The sequence below is a fragment of the Hemiscyllium ocellatum genome, chromosome 20, assembly GCF_020745735.1.
Source record: "Hemiscyllium ocellatum isolate sHemOce1 chromosome 20, sHemOce1.pat.X.cur, whole genome shotgun sequence".
Taxonomy (NCBI): domain Eukaryota; kingdom Metazoa; phylum Chordata; class Chondrichthyes; order Orectolobiformes; family Hemiscylliidae; genus Hemiscyllium; species Hemiscyllium ocellatum.
The window spans coordinates 12,853,214-12,880,946 of NC_083420.1; the positions used below are offsets into that span (position 1 = coordinate 12,853,214).

Here is a 27,733-nt window from a genome sequence, read left to right on the forward strand (position 1 = left end):
CCACACCGACCCGCCGAAGCGCAACCCACCCATACCCCTACATTTACCCCTTACCTAACACTACGGGCAATTTAGCATGGCCAATTCATCTGACCCGCACATCTTTGGACTGTGGGAGGAAACCGGAGCACCCAGAGGAAACCCACGCAGATACGGGGAGAACGTGCAAACTCCACACAGTCTGTCGCCTGAGTTGGGAAATGAACCCGGGTCTCAGGCGCTGTGAGGCAGCAGTGCTAACTGCTGTGCCACCGTGCCGCCCACGGATATGAGAGGATATGGAGAGGATGTTTACTTTTGTGGGAGAATCTAGAAATAAGACTCACCATTTCAGCAAAAAGGATCACCCATTTAAGACAGAGATGAGGAGACATTTTATCTCTCAGTGAGTCATGAGTCTTTGGAATTCTCTTCCACAAAAGGAAGTGGAAGCAAAGTCTTTGAATATTTTTAGAGTTAGATAGATCCGTGATAAGCCAGGAATTGCTCTTGAGGATGGGAGAATGTGGAGTAATGAAATCAATCATGATTTTAAGGAATGGCAAGATAGGCTAAGGGATTCACATAGCCTACTTCTGTGCTACACCACGGGCAATTTAGCATGGGCAATTCACCTGAGCTGAACATCTTTGGACTGTGAGAGGAAACCGGATGAAACGCACGCAGACACGGGGAGAATGTGCGAACTCCACGCAAACAATCACCCGTGGCAGGAATCAAACCCAGGTCCCTGGCACTTATTTCACATTATTTCTTCTTTCAGGTTTAAAATTATTTCAGCTTTTCAGCATTCATAGTTAGGAGTGCCATACTATCCATCCTACTGTGTCCATCTTAATCTTGTCCGTCAGGATTCCTCTCAACCTTTACCGCTCTAAGGAAAATAATCCCAGCCTGACCAACCTTTCCTCAAACCTCAGGCCCTCTATCCCAGGCAGCATCCTGGTCAAAACTGGAAGAACAATGGATGCTGGGAACCAGAAATAAGATCAGAAATTGCTGGAAAAGCTCAGCAGGTCCAGCAGCATCTGTGGAGAGAAATCAGAGTTAACATTTCAGATCCAGTTCTGAGGAAGGGTCACTGGACCCAAAACGTTAACTCTGATCACTCTCCTTAGATGCTGCCTGACCTGCTGAGTTTTTCCAGCAATTTCAGTTTTTGTGAAAACGTCCTGGTAAATCTCCTCTACACTCTCTCTCTCTCTCTCTCTCTCTCTCTCTCTCTCTGGTGCAGTCACATCCTTCAGGACATTGGTTAGGCCACTCTTGGAATATTGCGTGCAATTCTGGTCTCCTTCCTATCGGAAATATGTTGTGAAACTTGAAAGGGTTCAGGAAAGAATTACAACGATGTTGCCAGGGTTGGAGGATTTGAGATATAGGGAGAGGATGAACAGGCTGGGTTGTTTTCCCTGGAGCGTCGGAAGCTGAGGGGTCACCTTTTTGAGGTTTACAAAATTGAGGGGCATGGATAGGGTAAATAGACAAAGTCTTTTCCCTGGAGTTGGGGAGTCCAGAACTAGAGAACATAGGTTTAGGGTGAGAGGGGAAAGATATAAAAGAGACCTAAGGGGCAACGTTTTTCACACAGAGGGTGATCCGTGTATGGAATGACTACCAGGGGAAGTGGTGGAGGCTGGTATAATTGCAACATTTAAAAGGCATTTGGATGGTTATATGAACAGGAAGGGTTTAAAAGGATATGGGCCAAGTGTTGGCAGGTGCAACTAGATTGGGTTGGAATATCTGGTCGGCATGGATGGGTTGGACTGAAGGGTATGTTTCCGAGCTGTACATCTTTATGACTCTATATAACAGGGTGACTGGAACTACACACACCATTCCAGTTGTGGAACACAGCATTCTATTCAATTCTAGCATATTCTCCTCGCTCTTGTATTCTAATTATGGCATGTTCCCAATATTCCTTCTTAACCACCTTATCTACCTGCCCTGCCACATTCAAGGACCTGTGGATATTCACATCTGCAATTCCTTCCTACTTTTCAGGGTGTACTTCCTTGGCATGTTAGTCCATCCCAAGTGTAATACCTCACACTTTTCCAGATTGAATCCCATTTGCCCAGCTGACTGGACCATTGATATCCTCCTGCAGTTTACGGCTCCCCAGCCCCACAACTACTATATACCACAGAGGGCAGAGGGAGACCATTTGATCCCTCATCCTTGTGCTGCCCTTGTGGGAGTGATGCTTGATTAGTCTGAGCACCTTGTTCGTTCACTATTGCAATTAAATATCTCCAGATAATTGATTCAATGCCATGGTTTTGAGGGACCTTATTTTTCACAAGTATACTGGAAGATAAAAGCCGAAAACATGAGCCCAGGCGACTTGCAGGTATGTGCAAATAAAAATGAACGTCAAACCAAAGACAGAAGGTAATGTAGGGGACGACCAGAAGCTTGGCTAAGGTTTTATGGAGGAGCTGAAATGGAGGGTTTTGCAAGACGTTTGTGGAGGGAATATTCCCAGAATATGTGTCAAAAAAACAGACCATTGTGAAATGAGTTAGGCATTTTATCTGTTTCTGAGTCATTTATCTTAGTAAGGCCTCCTGTTCAGGTTGTTTATATATTCCATTCCACAGGCAATACCCTGTTTTTCATTGAAACAAAATTGACATAAATCTTCTAATTTTATTGTTACTTTTGGGCAAGTTCAAATGCAGCCAGGATAGTGTTGACAAGCATATTTTATTTAAACAAGAAGAATCATGTAACTAACCCTTCGAGGTTCTTTCTTTTATTCAAGGCACTGAACATAATAAATTTCATACTCTGAGAAGCACATCTATCTCACTTAAAATGGCAATCGCCTGGAATCAGATATAACACTGAAAGGACTACTGCCAGTGGCTGATTTAATTTCAGCTGCTGAACTGAAAATCTAAACACTTTCTTCTGATTAACTGCGTTCCCACTGCCCAATATTAGTGCAGTTCTTGCCCAAGTTCCAAATGTAATTGAAATTTGGCCTTTGAAAGAAAAATATGCACCTTCTTAACAGCTGAGTTTGCAAAACTCTCATCTGTTTTGCCTTTCAGCTTAAAAAGTATCTAAGTCTCACTGCTGGCCAAAACCCATAGCCCTGCGGGTCCAGATCCCACAAATACCTCCTTCATCTCATGACTGGTGCCTATACCAAAAGGGATCTAAAGCCCACATTGAAATAACCCGGCAGAGACCAGTGGCCCATCACTTATATTTACACATGGAGGTTCCTTGACACTGATCCAGCTCCCTCAAAGCCAGCTCTCAGAGTGAACAGAACCTCTAACGCTCCTGTTTATTTTTGTTTTAAAAATATGGAACGCTTCGCGAATTTGCGTGTCATCCTTGCGCAGGGGCCATGCTAATCTTCTCTGTATTGTTCCAATTTTAGTATATGTGCTGCCGAAGCGAGCACACTCCTGTTTATATCTGTCAGCTAGAGTTCCCTGATTGGACAAAGTTAACAGCCCCAATCAGGGAACCCATATTCTCTGAGTTTCACCTGGCTGACCTCATTCCAATTACTACACACATATTCAGGAATATTTCCGCCACAATGTCTTGCAAAACCCTCCATTTCAGTTCCTCCATAAAACCTTAACCAATCTTCTGGTCATTTCCCCACAATATTAGATTAGATTAGATTAGATTAGATTAGATTAGATTACTTATAGTGTGGAAACAGGCCCTTCGGCCCAACAAGTCCACACCGACCTGCCGAAGCGCAACCCACCCATACCCCTATATTTACCCCTTACCTAACACTACGGGCAATTTAGCATGGCCAATTCATCTGACCCGCACATCTTTGGACTGTGGGAGGAAACCGGAGCACCCGGAGGAAACCCACGCAGACACGGGGAGAACGTGCAAACTCCACACAGTCAGTCGCCTGAGTCGGGAAATGAACCCGGGTCTCAGGCGCTGTGAGACCTTCTGTCTTTGGTTTGACACACATTTTTATTTGCACATACCTGCAAATCACCTTGGCTCATATTTTTGGCGTTTAATTTCCAGTATAATTGTGATGAGTTTTTTTTTGCCTTTATCTGAGGCTTGTGCAGTCTTCCAAAGTGCCAGAAACAGATGCTTGAGCAGAGTTCTGCAGAGGGTGCAAAGTTGCCCTGCACTGGGGCAATGTAGTGATTGAACATTGTAGTGAGTGGACTTTGCTGACAGTGACATCCTTGATTGGGGTTAGTAATGTGGGACAATCAGGGAACCATAGTGAACAAGAACCTCAGAGAGTCTCCTCAGTCTGGGCAGAAGCTTTGAGTTGGCTGGTCAGAGCCCATGTACTGTGCGCGTGTAAATAAAGGGTGACTTGGTGACAGGATACTGGCCTCAGACATGAGCATATAATACCATGGAAAGCTTGACTGGGACCACCCTAACAGGCAGGTCAGATGTGAATTCTTCTGGTTATTAAGACAAGATTTAACTTTAAAAAACAACTTATTGCATTGCGAAAGAGGGAATCTGTAAAGATACAGCCCCTTTTATAACTTCTTGACGTCCAAAAGAAGGAACAAAGTCAGATTTTAGAAGATTGCAACGTATGCTATAATCTATTTTGAAATCCCTCTGCTTTCCCTCATCGCTGTTCAGTCATTAATTTATACCTTTCATGTAGATTTTTACATTTTAGACACTAAAAGCCTCTCCTTATATCAAATGTATAGGTGACACTTTGCAAGAGCAAGCAGGCTCCTGTTAATTCAATAAGTAAGTCCCAGAGGACCATAGAGCTGCCCATTTATTCAAGAGAGAGAGAGAGATGACTGGTTGTGGTTTAACCTGAGGGTCACTTCAGCTCAGGCAAGGGAGAGGAGAGGTTGAGAAGGAGGGGCCAACATGGTAATGCTCAATCAGTGTGGGAATTGAACCCACACTGTTGGTGTTAGTTTGCATCACAAACCAGCCAACTGAGCTAACCAACCTCCTTGTGGAATCATACAGATTACAGAATAGTTTTACGACAGATCACAACATAACAGCATGAAGTTGGAGGCTAGGACAGGAAGGTACCTTCCAAGGCCATGCCCTTCCCCCACCTGTGCACCAAGATTGGTGTACTTGGAGTCCCACCCCAGTATACTCAGAAGGCAGCTCACCCAGTTTTCCCAGCAGGGGAACTAGCCAACTTTTGGGTCCATTGGAGAGGCAGATGGTGAGCTGAGGGCATTACATGATCATCATTTGACTGTTTAAGGGCCTTAATTGGCAACAGGTCAAGAAGGTCATCCATGCCCAGGTTGAGATGGTGTGAAATAGCTCAGTTTTTCTCCAGGGTTAACTTGCACAATTATTGCCTCTTCACTCTATCTACTCAAGCCCAGATAAAGGTTGAAAGGTTCTATTCCCAGCTCATAGTATAGAACCACTACAGTGTGAAAACAAGCCCTTCAGCCCAACAAGTCCACACCGACCGTCTGAAGAGTATCCCACCTGGACCTGTTCCCCAACCCTACTACTCTACATTTACCCTTGACTAATGCACCTAAGCTTCGTATCCCTGGAGACTATAGACAATTCACCTAAGCTGCACATCTTTGGACTGTGGGAGGAAACCCACGCAGACACAGAGAGAATGTGCAAACCCCACACAGTCACCTGAGGCTGGAATTGAATCCGGGTCTCTGGCGCTGTGAGGCAGCAGTGCTAACCACTGAGTCAATGGTGTAAGAGGGGCTCAAGTGGCTCTTGGCAATTGGGCTTGAATTCAGTGGTAAAATCTTGGCTATTGAATCAAGTTTCAGTATCCTCCTCCTTTAGAAACAGTCCAGATAACTACATTTAGATCGAAAACTGACTTTGAGGCAATTTCAGGTGTGCACACGTGCGATCACATTGGAAACAAAACAGCAATTGCTAGAAAAACTCAGCAGGTCTGGCAGCATCTGTGGAGAGAAATCAATGTTAACATTTCAGATCCAGTGACTCTTCCTCAGAACCATGACTTTAGCCTCAGTGGTGTAATCACAAAAGTTTTGATGCTAAGTTGCAAACAGAATTTTATTCGGTTTAGTTGGTCTATTTCCTCCCAGGAGCGATATTAATTCCATTCTCCCACAATTACTTTGCCAAGGCAATCAAACAAAATGTGTTACACATGACAGATTTAAACAATACACAGCTGCAAGATTGGAATTACTCTGCTACCCAAAGTTAGTTTTTAATTGAAAAATATTTACAAGCATGGCAGCAGAGATTACAGTTCCCTAATATAACTCTTTTTTTATTATAAAGGGAAATTCATTTTGTCCTACCTTGGGAATTTCCCTTCGAACATTTGCGAGAGACTGTTGCAGTGAGAGTGATACCGTCCGCTGTTAATTGTGGTGAAACTGTGATTGTATTCTTTATAGCTGCATTTATGATCTGCTACAAACATCCAGCAGAGAAAATCTTCCCCTTGCTGGTAGTTAAATCCCCAGTAAATTATGGAATGGGACTTGCCTTTAGCAATATGGGCAGTTTCAGAATTTTTACAATGTCCCCTTTCATCTGCAAACAAGAAAATGCATTCAGGCAGAATGCGTTTTCCACAATAATGCACAAGCACATAAAATGCAAGATTCTGGCAATAAAAATAATACCCTACAGCTCAATTATAGCAGTGAGATGATCAATAGCTTTGCATTACTTACATTACAATGTTTGTAACTTATTTTCACAGTTATTGCTCCCTGAAGCAGCTGTTGAATCATTTAGAATATAAATAAGCAGTAATCATAATTGTACACACAGATGCAATGTTAATAAACCCCATGGAATCTGACATGTATTCCACAGATGAGTGAGCTATGTAATTTATGAGCATCAGCCCTTTATCATTTTCTAATCTAAAACTGCTTTTCCCAATTCATGTTAAAAATGGCTTTTCTCCTTCTTAAACACCATTTATTTTTCTCAATAGCTACTGCAGCATAGCGATCTGTAGTCCTTGGTATCTCACCCAAGTGGTTGGTATTCTGTTTGACACAATGTGTTAGAAAGGAGAAAGTGAGGACTGCAGATGCTGGAGGTCAGAGTCAAAAAGTGTGGTGCTGGAAAAGGCAGCATCTGAGAAGCAGGAGAGTCAATGTTTCAAGCAGGAATGATGAAGAGCTTATGCTCAAAACGTCGACTCTCCTGTTCCTTGGATGTTGCCTGACTGGCTGTGCTTTTCCAGCACTACCACATTTTGACAATGTGTTACAAACCCAGCTGATTTCACCAATGGACAAGTCTGATCCCAGAATGCAATCTAGCTTGATGGATCATATTTTGTTTAAATTTTAGTTATTGTAGTGGTCAGTCACTGAAGCATTGTCACACATGAGGAGTGGAAATTCTTTAAAATCAGAACAGACGCTTATGATACAAAGGATGAAAACAAGTCGAGTGAATCCTTAGAAGAGTATAAAGGAAGTAGGAGTATATACTTAAGAAGGAAATCAGGAGGACATGAGATAGCTTTGGCAAATAGAATTCAGGAGAATCCAAATGGTTTTTACAAATATGTTAAGGATAAAAGGGTAACTAGGAAGAGAATAGGGCCCCTCAAAGATCAGCAAAGAGGCCTTTGTGTGGAACCACAGAAAATGGGGAGATACTAAATGAGTATTTTGCATCAGTATTTACCGTGGAAAAGGATATGGAAGATATAGACTGTAGGGAAATAGATGGTGACATCTTGCAAAATGTCCAGATTACAGAGGAGGAAGTGCTGGATGTCTTGAAATGGGTAAAGGTGGATAAATCCCCAGGACCTGATCAGGTGTACCTGAGGACTCTGTGGGAAGCTAGGAAGTGATTGCTGACCCTCTTGCTGAGATATTTGTATCATCGATAGTCACAGGTGAGGTGCCGGAAGACTGGAGGTTGGCAAACGTGGTGCTACTGTTTAAGAAGGGCGGTAAAGACAAGCCAGGGAACTATAGAGTGGTGAACCTGACCTCAGTGGTGGGCAAGTTGTTGGAGGTAATCCTGAGGGACAGGATGTACATGTATTTGGAAAGGCAAGAACTGATTAGGGATAGTCAACATTGCTTTGTGCGTGGGAACTCATGTCTCACAAACTTGATTGAGTTTTTTGAAGAAGTAACAAAGAAGATTGATGAGGGCAGAGCAGTAGATGTGATCTATATGGACTTCAGTAAGGCGTTCGACAAGGTTCCCCATGGAAGACTGATTAGCAAGGTTAGATCTCATGGAATACAGGGAGAACTAGCCATTTGGATACGGAACTGGCTCAAAGGTAGAAGACAGAGGGTGGTGCCGGAGAGTTGATTTTCAGACTGGAGGCCTGTGACCAGTGGAGTGTCACAAGGATCGGTGCTGGGTCCTTTACTTTTTATCATTTACATAAATGATTTGGATGTGAGCATAAGAGGTACAGTTAGTAAGTTTGCAGATGACACCAAAATTGGAGGTTTAGTGGACAGCGAAGAGGGTTACCTCAGACTCCAACAGGATCTTGACCAGATGGGCCAATGGGCTGAGAATCAGCAGACGGAGTTTAATTCAGATAAATGCGAGATGCTGCATTTTGGGAAAGCAAATCTTAGCAGGATTTGTGCACTTAATGGTAAGGTCCTAGGGAGTGTTGCTGAACAAAGAGACCTTGGAGTGCAGGTTCATAACTCCTTGAAAGTGGAGTCACAGGTAGATAGGATAGTGAAGAAGGCATTTGGTATGCTTTCCTTTATTGGTCAGAGTATTGAGTACAGGAGTTGGGAGGTCATGTTGCGGCTGTACAAGACATTGGTTAGGCCACTGTTGGAATATTGCGTGCAATTCTGGTCTCCTTCCTATCTGAAATATGTTGTGAAACTTGAAAGGGTTCAGAAAAGATTTATAAGGATGTTGCCAGGGTTGGAGGATTTGAACTATAGGGAGAGGCTGAACAGACTGGGGCTGTTTTCCCTGGAGCGTCGGAGGCTGAGGGGTGATCTTATAGAGGTTTACAAAATTATGAGGGACATTGATAGGATAAGTAGACAAAGTCTTTTCCCTGGGGTTGGGGAGTCCAGAACTGGAGGGCATAGGTTTAGGTGAGAGGGGAAAGATATAAAAGAGACCTAAGGGGCAACGTTTTCACGCAGAGGGTGGTACGTGTATGGAATGAGGTATCGGAGGATGTGGTGGAGGCTGATACAATTGCAACATTTAAGAGGCATTTGGATGGGTATATGAATAGGAAGGGTTTGGAGGGATATGGGCCAGGTGCTAGCAGGTGGGACTAGATTAGGTTAGGATATCTGATTGTCATGGACAGCTTGGACCGAAGGGTCTGTTTCCATGCTGTACATCTCTATGACTCTATGACTCTAAGTCATCTCCAGTGGATCATACCCTCCCAGTGCGGCTGCATTAAATAGATGGGCCATTCTCTGACTGATTGATAAACCTTAACAGACAGGACTTCCACGTATGGGCGCCATGATAGTAGTTGTTGTATATTGCTGCTGCCGCTCTACTCAGGAGGTGCAAATAAATTTAGTTCACAAATGGCAGCCTACAGCTAATTAGCATATTTGGATTTTGAACTAGTGGCAGTTGGAAGTTGGTCTGTGTATATGGTGGGGGGGTGGGTTCAATGATTTACTTGTCAATATTTCTGGAGAAATGATTTCTTACTTTCCAAAAAAAAGTGCGTGAGGTGGAGTCCCTGGAGCAATAATAGGAAATTGTTTGAATTGGGAGAATCTTATGAGTAGCCAAAGTCAGCATCGAAATGTGTTAGTTTGCTTTCAGTTTAGAAAAATCAGGAATTTAAAGAAAAATCTCATGGTTTTGAAAGTCTTTCTTTCAGTTTCCAGAAGTCGTTGTGGAAGTTATATGCATGAAATCATTTCTCCTGGAGAAAGGAAATAGTTTAGAACTGTTAGAAAATGGTTATTTTGGTATAAGGATTTTAGTTTGAAAGTTCGAGACCAGAACTGATTAGTTAAAACCAGGTTATGAGAAAGTATAAGCTTAGCTGTGTAAATAATCAAGTAAAAAGGCAACTAGCCTCAGAGACTGGGGATTGAAAGAAATTTTTCATTTAAACCTATAGATCTGGCATAGTATGTTTTGAAATCTTTAAAATTATATTAGAACACAAGAACTAGGAGCAGGAGCTGACAATTCAGCCCCCAAGTCTGTTCTGCCATTTAATGTGATCATGGCTAAACTTACCTTGACCTTAACTCCATTTTCTTTCAGCTCATTACCAATTAAAAAACTGTCTACCTCCTCCTTATATTTACTCAATGTATCCACCATGCTCTGGAATAGTGAATTCCACAGATTCACAATCCTTTGAGACAAATAACTTCTCTTTATCTCTGTTTTAAGTCTGTTACCCTTTGTCCTAAAACTATGACCTCTCTAGATTACCCCAGATGAGGAAACATCCTTTCTACATCTACTTTATCAATCCCCTTTAGTATTGTGTATGCCTCACTTAGACCTCCTTTCACTCTTCTAAACCCCAGAGAGTCCAGGTCGAAACTGCTCAGTCTCTCTTCATAAGACCAGCCCTACATCTCTGGACTCAATCTGGTGAACGTCCTCTGAACATCTCCAATGAATTTACATCTCTACTGTAGTAAGGGGATCAAAATTGTATACAGTACTCCAGCAACAGTCTCACTAATACCTTGTACATTTGCAACAATGTTTCCCTATGTTTATACATATTCTTTTAGCAATAAATGACAAAATTCCATTTATCAACCTTATTGCCTGCTGTACCTGCACATTAATTTTCTGTGATTTACATACAAGTACACCCAGATCCCTCTGCACTGAAGCACTCTAAAATATTACATGCAAATAGCTAACTTTATTCTACTTCATCTCCTTTCTTTCAGGTATTAAACATCTGATTGATCGTAAAAAATCAAATCTGCAGTATTACAGCTTACATTTCAGTTAAATTAAGAAAATGATCTAGCAATCCAGATTTCCTTCACAGATTTGACTCTTCTACTAATAATTTCAGCTGGGGATCATAACATATAAAATAAACCTGAAATGCACGAGTAATTTTAGAAGTTCTGCTGAATACAGTCTCTCATTATGACAGAGTTCCAAGCCATGATTTTTTCTGTCTTTTTAAATACCAATTCTTTGATCTAAATCCTATGAACAACCTGAAGTATTTCATGTCATTGAAAAATTACAAGAAGTATCATTTGACCTAGTGGTTGCCTAGAAAATGTAGCTGGCAAACTGATTATGTTTTATTTTGTATTCTATCATAATTTTACAAACCCCATGAATGTGAAATCCAAGTGAGTAAACGTTTTTTATGTTTAGCAAATTGATACAACTTTCATCACTCTGGTTTAATATGGCTCTCAATGTTTTTAGGCTCTCCACTCGGGATTCTCTGAGTTCATATCTAGTTAGGACAAGTCTGTCACGTTTGTCATGCTCACAGAGCTCTTAAACATTCATCCTTTGTTTGTCTTCTCTTTGTTTTCTCTGCAGGCTTTAGTGTTGTTACTTCCTTGTGTGTGACGGTGGAAGAAGGAACAGCTGAGAAACTGACTGGATTTATACTTCACTTCCAATTATCATTAGAGAAAATACATCAGCAGTGTTTGTACCCTGTTAGCAATTCATCCAGCGGCAAATGATGCAGTTAATCTGGTTATCTGATTGAGTATTCAAACCCCCACAGGACAATTAAATAATCAGAAAGAAAACAGATCTGACAAGGGTATAAGAACAAAATAAGGTCAGCAACTTGAAATATTAACTCTGTTAATCTCCATGTCTCCGACTGACTTATAAATGTTTTTTTCAGATTTCCTGGACCTGCTGTATTTGGCTTTTGTATTAGGGGTCACAGAGTCATACAGCACGGGAACAGACCCTTCGGCCCAACCAGACAGCATCCAAGGAGCAGCGAAATCGACGTTTCGGCAAAAGCCCTTCATCAGGAATAAAGGCAGTGAGCCTGAGGTGTGGAGAGATGGGGAGGGTGGGGGTGGGGAGAAAGTAGCATAGAGTACAATAGGTGAGTGGGGGAGGGGATGAAGGTGATAGGTCAGGGAGGAGAGGGTGGAGTGGATATGTGGAAAAGGAGACAGGCAGGTAGGACAAGTCAAGACAAGTCATGGGGACAGTGCTGAGCTGGAAGTTTGGAACTATGGTGAGGTGGGGGAAGGGGAAATGAGGAAACTGTTGAAGTCCACATTGATGCCCTGGGGTTGAAATGTTCCAAGGCGGAAGATGAGGCGCTCTTCCTCCAGGCGCCTGGTGGTGAGGGAGCAGCAGTGAAGGAGGCCCAGGACCTCCATGTCCTCGGCAGAGTGGGAGGGGGAGTTGAAATGTTGGGTCACGGGGCGGTGTGGTTGATTGGTGCGGGTGTCCCAGAGATGTTCCCTAAAGCGCTCTGCTAGGAGGCGCCCAGTCTCCCCATGTAGAGGAGACCGCATCGGGAGCAACGGATACAAGAAATGATATTAGTGGATGTGCAGGTAAAACTTTGATGGATGCGGAAGGCTCCTTTAGGGCCTTGGATAGAGATGAGGGAGGAGGTGTGGGCGCAGGTTTTACAGTTCCTGTGGTGGCAGGGGAAAGTGCCAGGATGGGAGGGTGAGTTGCAGGGGGGCGTGGACCAGACCAGGTAGTCATGGAGGGAACGGTCTTTGCAGAAGGTGGAAAGGGGTGGGGAGGGAAATATATCCCTGGTGGTGGAGTCTTTTTGGAGGTGGCGGAAATGTCGGCGGATGATTTAACAAGGACAGAACGCCCCAGGTGCTCACCTTGCACTCTACAAACCTTCACATAAACCAAATCATCCGCCGACATTTCCGCCACCTCCAAAAAGACCCCACCACCAGGGCTATATATCCCCCCTCACCACTTTCCGCCTTCTGCAAAGACCGTTCCCTCCGTGACTACCTGGTCTGGTCCACGCCCCCCTACAACCCACCCTCCCATCCTGGCACTTTCCCCTGCCACCACAGGAACTGTAAAACCTGTGCCCACACCTCCTCCCTCACCTCTACCCAAGGCCCTAAAGGAGCCTTCCACATCCATCAAAGTTTTACCTCACATCCACTAATATCATTTATTGTATCCGTTGCTCCCGATGCGGTCTCCTCTACATTGGGGAGACTGGGTGCCTCCTAGCAGAGCGCTTTAGGGAACATCTCTGGGACACCCGCACCAATCAGCCACACTGCCCCGTGGCCCAACATTTCAACTCCCCCTTCCACTCTGCCGAGGACATGGAGGTCCTGGGCCTCCTTCACTGCCGCTCCCTCACCACCAGATGCCTGGAGGAAGAACGCCTCATCTTCCACCTCGGAACATTTCAACCCCAGGGCATCAATATGGACTTCAACAGTTTCCTCATTTCCCCTTCCCCCACCTCACCCCTAGTTCCAAACATCCAGCTCAGCAATGTCCCCACAACTTGTCTTGACTTGTCCTACCTGCCTATCTCCTTTTCCACCTTTCCCCTCCACCCTCCTCCCTGACCTATCACCTTCATCCCCTCCCCCACTCACCCATTGTACTCTATGCTACTTTCTCCCCACCCCCACCCTCCTCTAGCTTATCTCTCCACGCCTCAGGCTCACTGCCTTTATTCCTGATGAGGGGCTTTTGCCCGAAATGTCGATTTCGCTGCTCCTTGGGTGCTGCCTGAACTGCTGTGCTTTTCCAGCACCACTGATCCAGAATCTGGTTTCCAGCATCTGCAGACATTGTTTTTACCTTCGGCCCAACCAGTCCATGTTGACCATAATCCCAAACTAAACTAGCCCCACCCACCTGCTCCTGGCCCATATCCCTCCAAACATTTTCTATTCATTTACTTACCTAACGTCTTTTAAATGTTGTAACAATGTTTTAAATGTACCCACATTCATCACTTCTTCTGGAAGTTCACTTCACACATGAACCACTCTCTGTGTAAAAAAGATACTCCTCGTGTCTTTCTTAAATCCTTCTTCTCTCACCTTAAATATATGCCCCCGGTTTTGAAATCCCCAGCCCTAGGGAAAAGACACCTGCCATTCAACTTAACTATATCCCTCATGATTTTATGCATCTTTATAAGGTCACCCCTCAACCTCCTACGCTCCAGTGAAAAATGTCACCTATCTAGCCTCTCCTTATAATTCAAACCCTCCATTCCCAGCAATATGCTGATAAATTTCTTCTGAACCTCATCCATTGTAACAATACCCTCCCGACAACATGGTGACGGAACTGGACACAGTACCCCGGAAGAGGCCACTTCACCAACACCCTGTACAACCTCAATATAACAGCCCAACTTCTATAATCAAAGGAATGAGGAATGAAGGCAAGCATGCTAAACGCCTTCTTAACCTCACTGTCTACATGTGATGCCATCTTCAAAGAGTTATGTAATGAACCCCTAGGTCTCTCTGTTCTACAATCCTACCCAGGGCCCTACTTTTAACTGAATAAGGCCCACCGTGTTTGTTTTATCAAAATGCAATACCTCATAATTATCCATGTCATAGAGCCATACATCTCAGAAACAGGCCCTTTAGTCCACCAAGGCTATGCTAACCAACAAACATCAATCTGTGTCTAGATTAGAGTGGTGCTGGAAAAGCACAGCAGGTCAGGTAGCATCCGAGATTTTTCTGCTCCTCGGATGCTGCCTGACCCGCTGTGCTTTTCCAGTACCACTCTAATCTACACTCTGGTTTCCAGCATCTGTAGTACTCACTTTTACCTCGTTGAAACACCAATCTGTACTAATCCCATTTACCCGCACTTGTTTCATAGTGCTATGCCCTGGCGTTTTAAGTGTTGTTGCCAAATGTTGCCACCTTTAGTTCTGGAGGATTGATAGGGTGAGATTATACATTTCTTCCCTTCAATCTCAGCTGATAGCCAAGCTGATAATCGATTTGATGCGGAGACGCTGGTGTTGGACAAAGTCAGAAGTCACAGGACACTAGGTTACAGTCCAACAGGTTTATTTAAGATCACCAAGCTTTCGTCGAAGGAGGAGCGCTCCGAAGGCTTGTAATTTTAAATCAATCTGTCAAAATAATCAAGATTACTCTTAAATGTTGCGAGAGTATCTGCCTCCACCACCTTCTCAGTCAGTACCTTCTGTGTTTCTACCGACCTATGGGCAAAAGTTTCATTTTTCAGATTTCCTCTAGACTGCTTATTCATTACTTTAAACTGGTCTTGGATATGCCTGCCACCGGGAAGAGATCCTCACAATCCACTCCATCTATTCCTCTCATAATTTTGTACACCTCATTCAGAACACTCCTCAGCCTCCTCTGTTCCAAGGAAACCAAACCCAATCTATCCAGTCTCTCTTCATAACTGAGACTTTTCAATCCCAGGCAACATCCTGGTGAATCTCCTCTGCACTCTTTCCAATGCAATCACCAATACCCTTCCAATACCAGATCTACATACAGTCTTCTATGTGTGGTTTAATTAATAGTGGGCGGTACGGTGGCACAGTGGTTAGCACCGCTGCCTCACAGTGCCTGAGACCCGGGTTCAGTTCCCGACTCAGGCGACTGACTGTGTGGAGTTTGCACGTTCTCCCCGTGTCTGCGTGGGTTTCCTCCGGGTGCTCCGGTTTCCTCCCACAGTCCAAAGATGTGCGGGCCAGGTGAATTGGCTATGCTAAATTGCCCGTAGTGTTAGGTAAGGGGTAAATGTATGGGTGGGTTGCGCTTCGGCGGGTCGGTGTGGACTTGTTGGGCCGAAGGGCCTGTTTCCACACTGTAAGTAATCTAATCTAATCTAATATTCTGCCTAAGGGAATTCTGCAACAATTCCTAATGATAATTGCCTCTCGGCATCACGGGAACATTTTCAACAATACTCAGCCATATCTTATTGTTGATCCAGGGGGAAAAAACGTATGTCATACCAGATTACATCACTATTATATTTATACTAAGATCAGCAAAAACAAAGCAATTAAGAGGCTTCATGGTAAATAGATTCAGTGTGACAGATTGAGACTCACATTCAGCTCAGAACAATTTGGAATTCACAGCTGTCATTAAAGTAGGCTTTTTAAAAATAAAATTATATATATATGCAGCTGCAAGCAAAGCATTCAAAACTGCTCAAAGGGAAAATTTTCCAACATTATTAAAAAGCATCAAGGATCAGACCTGATTTTTGGTTTTATCCAGTTGCATGTGATAACCCATCAGGTCTTAATGGTTCTACTGCTGGTCACTTAACATAGCACATCCGCACATAAAACCATGCAGCTGGCCTACTAAGGTCCAGAAGGTGTAAGTTTGAAAAGGTTAAGGCTCGGCTGATGAGTGTGTCTCAGGGATATTGCTGGGGTTCAGCAATCCTTGCCTAAATTGCCCAGCTAGATTGATTATTTTGACAGATTTAAAATCACAAGCTTTCGGAGCGCTCCTCCTTCGACGAAAGCTTGGTGATCTTAAATAAACCTGTTGGACTGTAACCTAGTGTCCTGTGACTTCTGACTTTGTCCAACACCAGCGTCTCCACATCAAATCGATTATCAGCTTGGCTATCAGCTGAGATTGAAGGGAAGAAATGCATAATCTCACCCTATCAATCCTCCAGAACTAAAGGTGGCAACATTTGGCAGCAACACTTACAGCAGCAAATGGAAATTTTAAAAATTGACACACTTTTTCCCTCAAACACTGCAATAAATGGAGTGGAGGAGGGGGCATATATTCTCCTGAAAAACAGAATGAGGAACTGAGGAACTAGAAACAACAGTGCTGTGGAAAATAACACTTCACATTATAGTTCATTGTCTAGCGAAGCAGTGCACATCAGCTGGAGTTTCACCGCAAGCAAATGCACATTAATGACTGAAGAATTTTCAGTAATGTATGAAGACCTTTGTTCGTATGTGGTGCTTAGGCGGTTAGCGCAGGATTCCCATTTCCTGGCTTGTCTCAGCGTCTCTCGCCCGTAAGTGTTCAAGGTTTGTGCGAAGATTTGTAGCTCGGGTGCTCATTGTTGTGGTTCTGTTTGCCGAGCTGGAAGTTTTTGTTGCAAACGTTTCGTCCCCTGGCTAGGCGACATCATCAGTGCTTTGGAGCCTCCTGCGCAGGAGGTTCCAAAGCACTGATGATGTCGCCTAGCCAGGGGACGAAACGTTTGCAACAAAAACTTCCAGCTCGGCGAACAGAACCACAACGAAGATCTTTGTAGCTAAATAGTGAGGGGCAGATGGGCAATGTGCATCGTTATTAGTAGCTGGTGCCTGCACAAACTTCACATTAAACTAAAAGGAAGCGAGCAGCAGGAAGCGATTCCGAGGCCATAATCCAATCCCAGGATCTAGAACATGATTTGAAATCTTTGATTAGATTGTTGCCTTTGTAATCACTTGCAGACACCCAAGGGCAGATTCACAACCCAGCAATACCAAAGCCACACAAAGAGCAGGTCAGACAGAGAGGCATCAGCAAGGACATGCTCCAGGAACAGGACAATGGAAGCACCTCGCCATTTCAGGGGAGACATTAACACCTACCTATGAAGAGGAATGGAACCATCGATACTGTCAAGATATCACATTGTGTGACATTCATCCGATAACTGTTTTCCATTTAGCATCCTTGTAACGAGATTACTCCATTTCCAGATACATTGTAGTTTCCCATTTCTTAATCAGTGTCATTGTGCAGCATTATTATAAAACTGGTCTCATCCTCAGTTCTGGGAAGAGAAATCTGATCTACCTGTACAGACTGTCAGTTCTGTGTCAGCTGGTCTCTTTCCTCTTCCAGCAATTTTGCTTGTAATAAACTGTTTGTCAGTTTCACTTCGAGCTGTGTTTTGTGATCTCTAACCTATTGGGCAAATTTCTCCAACAATTCGTAAGATTTCTAAGAGTGTATTACAAAATGTTTCCACTTGAAAATTACAGAAATTACATAACTTTCAAGTTGTCTCCACACTGAGGCGCTTCAGCAACATTTCAGTACTGTTGATATTCACAATGTCTGCTCAATGTCAGACATACAATCTGAAGTGTTTCCAGCCTCACTGTACTGAAGCCGAAAGGCCCCAAGGTAGATCCTTCCCACTGTCTCTAAAGAAGCTGCCCCAGGCTTCAAATCCCTCAGCATGATATTCAGCAACACTTCCCACACCTCAGATGCTGGAGCAATCCATGTCTAAATGTAGCAAGATCTGGACTTTGGCTGAAAACTAACATTTGTGTCACACAAATGCTAAGCAATGACTACCTCCAACTAGTGAAGGTGTTTGGTATGCTTTCCTTTATTGGTCAGAGTATTGAGTGCAGGAGTTGGGAGGTCATGTTGCAGCTGTACAGGTCATTGGTTAGACCACTGTTGGAATATTGCATGCAATTCTGGTCTCCTTCCTATCAGAAAAATGTTGTGAAACTTGAAAAGGTTTAGAAAAGATTTACAAGGTTGTTGCTAGTGTTGGAGGATTTGAGCTATAGGGAGAAGTTGAACAGGCTGGGACTGTTTTCCCTGGAGCGCCAGAGGTTGAGGGGTGACCTTCTAGAGGTTTATAAAATCATGAGGGGCATGGATAGGATATATAGATGAAGGCTTTTCCCTGGGGTGGGGAAGTCTGGAACTAGAGGGCATAGGTTTAGGATGAAAGGGGAAAGATATGAAAGAGACCTAAGGGGCAACGTTTTCACGCAGAGGGTGATAAATGTATGGAATGCGCTGCCAGAGGAAGTGGTGGAGGCTGGTACAATTGCAACAATTAAAAGGCATTTGGATGGGTATATGAATAGGAAGGGTTTGGAGAGATATGGGCCGGGTGCTGGCAGTTGGGACTAGATTGGATTGGGATATCTGGTCGGCATGGACGAGTTGGATCGAAGAGTCTGTTTCCATGCTGTACATCTCTATGACTCTATGACTCTAAGAGAGAATCTAACCATCCTCCCTTGACATTCAATGGTATTACCATCACTGGATCCGCCACTATCAACATCTTGAGGTTACTGTTGACCAGAACTGAACTGGACTAGCCATATAAATCCCATGACTACAAGAGCTGGTTAGAGGCTAGGAATCCTGCAACATGTAATTCCCATACCCAAATCCCCAGAGCTTGTCCACTATCTCCAACAAGTCAGGAGTGTGATGGAATACTCCCCACTGGTCTGGATGAATGCAGCTCTAACAACACTCAAGAAGCTTGACACCATCCAGGACAAAGCAGCTTGCTTGATTGGCATCACATTCACAATCATCTGTTATGTTTTTAGACTGACTTCCAGCATTTATTATCAAAGGGTAAGCAGAGGGATATTGACAAGTTAAACAAGTTGGTAACAACTTGGCAGAAAAGTGGAGGTGAAGTTTGGCGGCTCAGTCATTGAATGGTGGGACAGATCCAATGGGCTGAATGGTCAACTTCTGCATCTATGTCATAAATTGATTGAGTATAAAGGACAATGTATAAAATTCCTGAAGAAGGGCTTATGCCCAAAACGTCAATTCTCCTGCTCCTTGGATGCTGCCTTGCCTGCTGCGCATTTCCAGCAACACATTTTCAGCTATAAAGGACGGTGGTTTGATTGATCAAACGTATCACCTAATCCTAAAAATCTTTTAGTGTTTTAAATGTGTCAAAGAAATCTACTTTTGTGCTATGTCATCCTCAGCAGTAGGATACTATGAGGTAAAAACAATGACTGCAGATGCTGGAAATGAAGGGCTTTTGCCCGAAACGTCGATCTTGCTGCTCTTTGGATGCAGTAGGATACTATGTCTGGTAAAAGTTATTCACACACATTGTCACTCAGATTTTTTTTGGTCATATTAGATTCTCTATAGTGTGGAACCAGGCCCTTCAGCCCAACCAATCCTCCGAAGAGCCATTTCCCTCTGACTAATGCACCTAACACTATGGACAATTTAACACGGCCAATTCACCTAACCTGTACAAGTTTGAACTGTGGGAGGTAACCAGAGCACCTGGAGGAAACCCACGCAGACACAGGGTGAATGTGCAAACTCCACACAGTCACGTGAGACTGGGATTGAACCTGAGACCCTAGTGCTGTGAGGCAGCAGTGCTAACCACTGTGCCACCCCTCAATGTTTTGGATCGTAACTGGAATTCTCTGTTCTGGCTTCCTGTTCCGTAAACATCATGTTGATTGGCTGTAAAAACCTACAAGCTGAAACCATGCAATGCTGAGCGGAAATTACGCACTTGACAGTCACCTGATCGATTCAGTGCCTTCTGGGGGCCCAGCGGGCTTATTAGGAATAGTCCACATGGCTTTGTGTGTGAGAAATCTTGTCTCACAAACATGATCAACCCAGTGCCTTCCTGCCCAGTGGGCTTTGTTGCAGCAACTTTCCTGAACTGGCATCCTCTGGGTCAAGGATTGGGAAACACAGCAATGTCTATCCTGGCAAACCTACCCCAGCTCCTGTGTTGAATGGCAGATTTTGAACTCCCATAGTGCACTGTCCTCAGTGCAGACTCAACGGCAGATTAAACACCTTGTACTCAACAAATGAGGAGGCAATTACTGGTCCAAGGAATTTGCGTTTGCTAAATGATTTTGCTGCTCGTTGGATGCTGCCTGACCTGCTGTGCTTTAACCAGCAACACATTTTCAGGTCTGTGTGATGTCAGACATGTAAGCCACATACGTCTACATTTTCTGCCAACAATTACAGCATTTAAAAGGCATCTGGATGGTACATGAATAGGAGGGGTTTAGAGGAATATGGGCCAAGTGCTGGCAAATGGGACTAGATTAGGTTAGGATATCTGGTCGGCATGGACAAGTTGGACCCAAGGGAATGTTTCCGTGCTATACATCTCTATGGCTCTCTGACTCTCTCTCATTCTCACAGAATACATTCATCTGCCAATTTTTTTAACCAATTGTTTAATCTGAAGGTGAAGTCCCTATAACCTTGCCAGACTATCGGGCTGCTCTCTCATTAGAAAGAGATGACTAGTGGTGTTTACCCTGAGGGTCACCATGCCTTTGAGTGAGGGGAGACGATAATAAAGAGAGACCTTCATGATAATATGAACTGGTGTAGGGATTGAACCAGTGCTGTTAGTATCACTGTGCATTGCAAACCAGCCATCCAAGCAAACCAGCCCCCTCTAAACATAGATACATCCCCTTTCAGGTTTTTGTATCCTCCTCACAACCTGCTTCCCCACCTGTCTTGCTTTTGGCAGCTAGTTGGCTGGGGTACAGATGGTTCCTCATCCAAGTCATTAGTGCAGGCTATACAGAATTGAGACCCCAAACTAATGGCTGTACTCCATTAGTTACAGCTTTGTCTTAATTGTTTCCCATTGGTAAGTCAATTCTCTATCTATGTGAATAGATTGGCCTAATACCTTATTTTCGCTTTGGAAATCACATCTGCTCGTTCCCTTTTATTCACTCTGCATGTTACATCCTTTAAGAACACAAATAAATTTTTCAACAGATGATTCCCCTTTCACAAAATGATGTTGGTTGTATTCTGATTTTCTAAATGTCTTGTTACAAGTTCCTTAACAGCAGATTCCAGCATTTTCCCCAAAAACCGGCCTGTAGTTTCTTGCTTTCTTTTTTTGCCCTCTTTTCTTGAGTAAAAATTACATTTATAATTTTACGAAATCATCTCTTTTATATCTCTCCCACATTTTACGCTGAAGCCAATGGAACAAGAAAACCAGTTGTCAATTCACCGTCACCTATCTTCTATTAATGCCCTAAATTAAAAAGAATTCCTTTGTCCTTTATTGATGCAGTCTAGTGCCATACTAGCTTATATTTTTCTCTGTGTGGATTTAATCATTGTTATTTGGCATTCGAAGTGTTTCTAACTTCTCGGTGAGAAAAATTCATGTTTCTTTGGTGGTATGGTCTCAGAGGTAACAATTTCCCTCTATTATTTTGTATTCTGCTGAATTTCACATGCCTGGAGCAGGGGAGGTGCACACAATGCTTGTCACTGTGACTTTTGTACCATTCTAATACAATTGTCCTTTGTAGTAGTGTGACATGTGAACGGCAGTGTCAACGTGAATTGAATCAGAGGCGATGGTTCATCAGATTATGCTCATTTCTACAATGCCCACACTTTGTACCCAACAATGTAACATAACAGGTTTGTTTCCATCATTTGAAAACGCTCAGGGTTCTATTAGGGTGAAAAGTCACAGTATGATATATTAGATTATAGCCCAGTGAGAGAACGGGGGAATTCAAAGAACCATTTGACCAATGGATCCAATGTCATTTATTTTGATCATTAGATCCTGAATAGTGTAAATCAATTGGTTCTAAAAGAGACAACGATTCAGCCTCAAACATTCAAAGTTAAAAATGACACAACACCAGGTTATAGTCCAGGGTCATTTGGAAGCATTAGCTTTCAGAGCGCTGCTCTTTTATCAAATGGTTGTGGAACGGCGCTCCAAAAGCTAGTGCTTCCAATTAAACCTGTTTTTTTTAATTTCAAAAATATGCTCTATTCATAAAATAATTTGATGGTCTGCCATACATACGTAAACCTTTACATACAGAGATCAGAATTTATCATTTTTATATACAGGTCTGTACATTTATCAATCATATTTTTAGCTGAGGCGTCAGCAGAGCCCAAACGAGTGCATGGGCCCCCTGTTCTTCTTTAGACAGGCAGATGTTACACGGTGGTCTTTCCCCACTGCACCTTGGCGGCAGCTGCCCCAAGCTTCAGCGCGTCCCTCAACATGTAGTCCTGGACCTTGGAATGTGCCAGTCTGCAATACTCAGTCGGGGTCAACTCCTTCAGCTGGAAGATCAACAGGTTTCGGACCACCCAGAGAGCGTCCTTCACCGAGTTGATGATCCTCCAGGCACAGTTACTGTTCATCTTGGTGTGCGTCCCGGGGAACAGGCCGTAGAGCACGGAGTCCCGCGTCACAGCGCTGCTCGGGATGAACCTCGACAAACACCACTGCATTCCTCTCCAGACTTCCTCTGCATAGGCACATTCCAGAAGGAGATGTGTGACAGTCACGTCCCCCCCGTAACCGCTTCGAGGGCAGCGTGCGGTGCGACTGAGAGTCCGGGCGTGCATAAATGATCTCACAGGCAGAGCCCTTCTCACCACCAGCCAAGCCATGTCTTGGTGCTTGTTTGAAAGTTCTGGCGATGAGGCATTCTGCCAAATGGCTTTGGCAGTCTGCTCAGGGAACCGCATGTTAGGATCCACCCTCTCGTTTTCCCGAAGGGTCTCAAGGACACTCCGTGCTGACCACTTCCTGATGGACTTGTGGTCAAAGGTGTTTTTCTTCATATACTTCTCCAAGAAGGACAGGTGATACGGAACGGTCCAACTACTCGGAGCGTTCCGCAGCAGCGAGGCCAGGCCCATCCTTCGCAATACCAGGGACAGGTAGAACCTCAGTATGTAGTGACACTTGGCGTTTGCGTACCGGGAATCCACGCACAGCTTGATGCAGCCACACACAAAGGTGGCCATCAGGGTCAGGGTGGCATTGGGTGTATTTTTTCCCCTGTTGCCCAGATCTTTGTAGAGCGAGTCCCTTCGGACCCGATCCATTTTTGACCTCCATATAAATTAGAAGATGGCCCGGGTGACTGCAGTGGCACAGGTTCTGGGAATAGGCCAGACCTGTGCCACGTACAACAGCAATGACAGTGCCTCACACCTGATGACCAGGTTTTTTCCTGCGATGGAGAGCGACCGTAGCTTCCATCTGCCCAGTTTCTGACTCACTTTGCTGATACGCTCCTCCCAAGACTTGGCCCACGCCCCAGCATCCCCGAACCAAATACCCAGCACCTTCAGGTGGTCGGTCCTGATGGTGAAGGGGATCGAGGATTGGTCGGCCCAGTTCCCGAAGAGCATGGCCTCGCTCTTGCCTCGGTTTACCTTGGCCCCCGAGGCCCGTTCAAACTGGTCACATATGCACATGAGTCTGTGCACGGACAGCGGATCCGAGCAGAAAACGGCGATGTCATCCATGTATAGGAAAGCCTTAACCTGCAGGCCCCCGCTGCCAGGAATAGTCACCCCTCTCAGGCTCGCATCCTTCCTGATGGACTCGGCAAATGGCTTTATGCAGTACACAATCAAGGCAGGAGAGAGAGGGCAGCCCTGCCTGACTCCAGATCTGACTGCGAAGCTATCTGATTCCCACCCATTGATTGAGACTGCACTGGTAATGTTGGTGTAGAGCAGTCTGATCCAATTGCAGATTCCCTCCCCAAAGCCCATTTTGGAGAGAACATCTCTCATATACCTGTGTGATATCCTGTCAAAGGCTTTCTCCTGGTCCAGGCTGATCAGGCAGGTGTCCAACCCTCTGTCCTGCACGTAGGCGATCGTATCCCTGAGGCGTGCAGGACTCTCAGCGATCTTCCTGCCCGGCACAGCACAGGTTTGGTCAGGGTGAATCACCGACCCCAGAGCAGACCTGACCCGGTTGGTGATTACCTTTGACAGAATTTTGTAATCTGCATTCAATAGTAAGGTTGGTCTCCAATCTTTGAGTTCCTCTCTCTACCCCTTCCGCTTGTAGATGAGGGTGATGATACCTTTCCTCATGGTACCTGCCCGAAGCATACTGACATACACCTCCAGCAAGTCCTGGCCAATCAAGTCCCACAGAGCAGCATAGAGCTCTATGCAGTCGCTTCTGGGAGTTTAATTCTTTTCAAAGGACTCGAGGGCCTTGGTCAGCTTGTCCAGAGATAGTGGCTGGTCCAGCCTCTCCCGTGTTCTGTCATCTAAGACCTCCGTGATAGAGGACAGGAACGTCTGGGAGGCCGCGCTGTCAGTCGTCTTCGCATCATACAGTGTGGCATAGAAGGATTTACTGATCCTCATGACATCAGCCTGAGATAACGTTATGAAGTCATCTTCTTCCTTCAGGCTGTGGAGCACGGAGCTCTCTTTGTGCACCTTCTGGAAGAAGAAATGTGAGCACGTCTCGTCCTGCTCCACCGAGCGGACCCTGGACCGGATTATCTTGGAGGCCTCCGAGGCAAAGAGCGAGGCTTGCTGGCCCTTCACCTCCTGGAGGTCCTCCTTGACATCGTCCCCCATCGTCTGCAGCAGGAGCAGGTTCTGCATACTTTCCTGGAGCTGGGACAGTTTTCCCTGCCTCTCTCTCGCCTCCTGAACACCTTTGAGGATGAAGAACCTCTTGATGTTCCCTTTTACTGTTTCCCACCAGTCCGCTGGGAACTCAAAGAGGGGCTTCATGGTTCTCCAACCTGCATAGTTCCTCTTGAGCTCCTCAATGTTTCCCGGGGTCAACAGCTTGGTGTTTAGCTTCCACGTTCCCTTACCAGCCCGCTGCTCGTCCTGTAGGTGACAGTCGGCCAGCAGGAGGCAGTGGTCAGAGAAGAACACCGGCGTGACGTCGGTGGATCTGACCAAGAGCGTTCGGGACACAAACAGGTAATCTATCCTTGAGCGGATAGACCCGTCTGCCCGTGACCAAGTGACTCTACGCAGCGCTCCGTCTGCAGAGGTGCTGAAGACGTCGTGCAGCTTGGCACCTTTTACCGTGTCCATCAGGGCTCTGGACGTGGCGTCCAGTTTACTGTCCGCCCCGCTGGATCATCCATCTGCATCAATGATACAGTTGAAGTCTCCGGCCAGAATGACTGGCCTGGACGTAGCCAGCAACAGTGGAAGCTGCTGCAGGACGGCCAACTGTTCACTCTTACCCACTGGGGCGTACACATTAATCAGTCTCAGGGGACCATTCCTGTAACATGACGTCAGTGACCAGGAGGTGCCCACCCACCACCTCCTTAACCTCAGAGATGGTGAAGTTGCCTCCTCGCAATAGGATACCCAGGCCGGAGGCGCGGCTATCGTTGTCCCCGACCAAACTGACAGCCCATGGGCCCACAACCTCGACCATCTCCTGTAGCAGTTGCGGTGCGGTATCCCACACTCCTGCAGAAACAGGACGTTGGCTTTAACGATGGCCAGGAAGGCCATCGTAGAAACACATCGCGTAGTGGATTTGATGCCACGCACATTAATGCTGGCAATTTTTAACCTCATTTTAACAGTTTACGAGGCTAACAGTGTCCATTTGCTGCTGGTCTTGCCTCTCTGGGGTAGCTGTGTGTATCCCCGTGGTGACAGCAAACTGCTGGACCCTCCCAAGGCTGAGGTAGCTGTCCAGCTCCACGCTGGGTCTATTTCCCCACACTGGTGTCTTCGGGTCAGGCCCAGGGTCCACACCATCCAGCAATGCACGTCCTTTTTTTTATTTCAAAAATATACTTTATTCGTAAAATAATCATAAAATAATTTGATGGTCTGTACATTTGGTCATGCCATACATATGTCAACATTTACATACACAGATCAGAAATTATCATTTTTATATACAGGTCTGTGCCTTTCTCACTCCTATGCCCATATATTTAGCTGAGGCGTCAGCAGAGCCCAAACAACTGCATGGGCCCCCTGTTCTTCTTTAGGCAGGCAGATGTTACACAGTGGTCTTTCCCCACCGCGCCTTGGCGGCAGCTGCCCCAAGCTTCAGCACGTCCTTCAACACGTAGTCCTGGACCTTGGAACGTGCCAGTCTGCAATACTCAGTCGGGGTCAACTCCTTCAGCTGGAAGATCAACAGGTTTCGGACCACCCAGAGAGCGTCCTTCACCGAGTTGATGATCCTCCAGGCGCAGTTGATGTTTGTCTCGGTGTGCGTCCCGGGGAACAGGCCGTAGAGTACGGAGTTCCGTGTCATGGCGCTGCTCGGGATGAACCTCGACAAATACCACTGCATTCCTCTCCAGACTTCCTCTGCATAGGCACATTCCAGAAGGAGGTGTGTGACAGTCTCGTTTCCCCCCCGCAGCCGCTTCGAGGGCAGCGTGCGGTGCGGCAGAGAGTCCGGGCGTGCATAAATGATCTCACAGGCAGAACCCTTCTCACCACCAGCCAAGCCATGTCTTGGTGCTTGTTAGAAAGTTCTGGCGATGAGGCATTCTGCCAAATGGCTTTGACAGTCTGCTCAGGGAACCGCTCGATAGGATCAGCCCTCTCCTTTTCCCAAAGGGTCTCGAGGACGCTACGTGCTGACCACTTCCTGATGGACTTGTGGTCAAAGATATTTTCCTTCATAAACTTCTCCACGAAGGACAGGTGATTCGGAACGGTCCAACTACTCAGAGCGTTCCGCGGCAGCGAGGCCAGGCCCATCCTTCGCAACACCGGGGACAGGTAGAACCTCAGTACGTAGTGACACTTGGTGTTTGCGTACCGGGGATCCACGCACAGCTTGATGCAGCCACACACAAAGGTGGCCATCAGGGTCAGGGTGGCATTGGGTGTATTTTTTCCCCTGTTGCCCAGATTTTTGTATAGCTAGTCCCTTCGGACCCGGTCCATCTTTGAACTCCATATAAACTGGAAGATGGCCCGGATGACTGCAGCAGCACAGGTTCTGGGAATAGGCCAGACCTGTGCCACGTACAACAGCAATGACAGTGCCTCACACCTGATGACCAGGTTTTTTCCCGCGATGGAGAGCGACCTTAGCTTCCATCTGCCCAGTTTGTGTCTCACTTTACTGATACACTCCTCCCAAGACTTGGCGCATGCCCCAGCCCCCCCCGAACCAAATACCCAGCACCTTCAGGTGGTCGGTCCTGATGGTGAAGGGGATCGAGGATTGGTCGGCCCAGTTCCCGAAGAGCATGGCCTCGCTCTTGCCTCGGTTTACCTTGGCCCCCGAGGCCCGCTCGAACTGG

General features: G+C 45.4%; 1 non-coding gene across 1 annotated transcript; it reads right to left on the reverse strand.

Annotated features, from left to right (window-relative positions):
- Positions 1-3,320: 3,320 nt before the first annotated feature.
- On the reverse strand, positions 3,321-3,427 carry LOC132825611 (U6 spliceosomal RNA). The gene has a single exon (XR_009645794.1). It is a non-coding gene; the product is annotated as a U6 spliceosomal RNA (small nuclear RNA).
- Between the last annotated feature and the right edge of the window lie 24,306 nt (positions 3,428-27,733).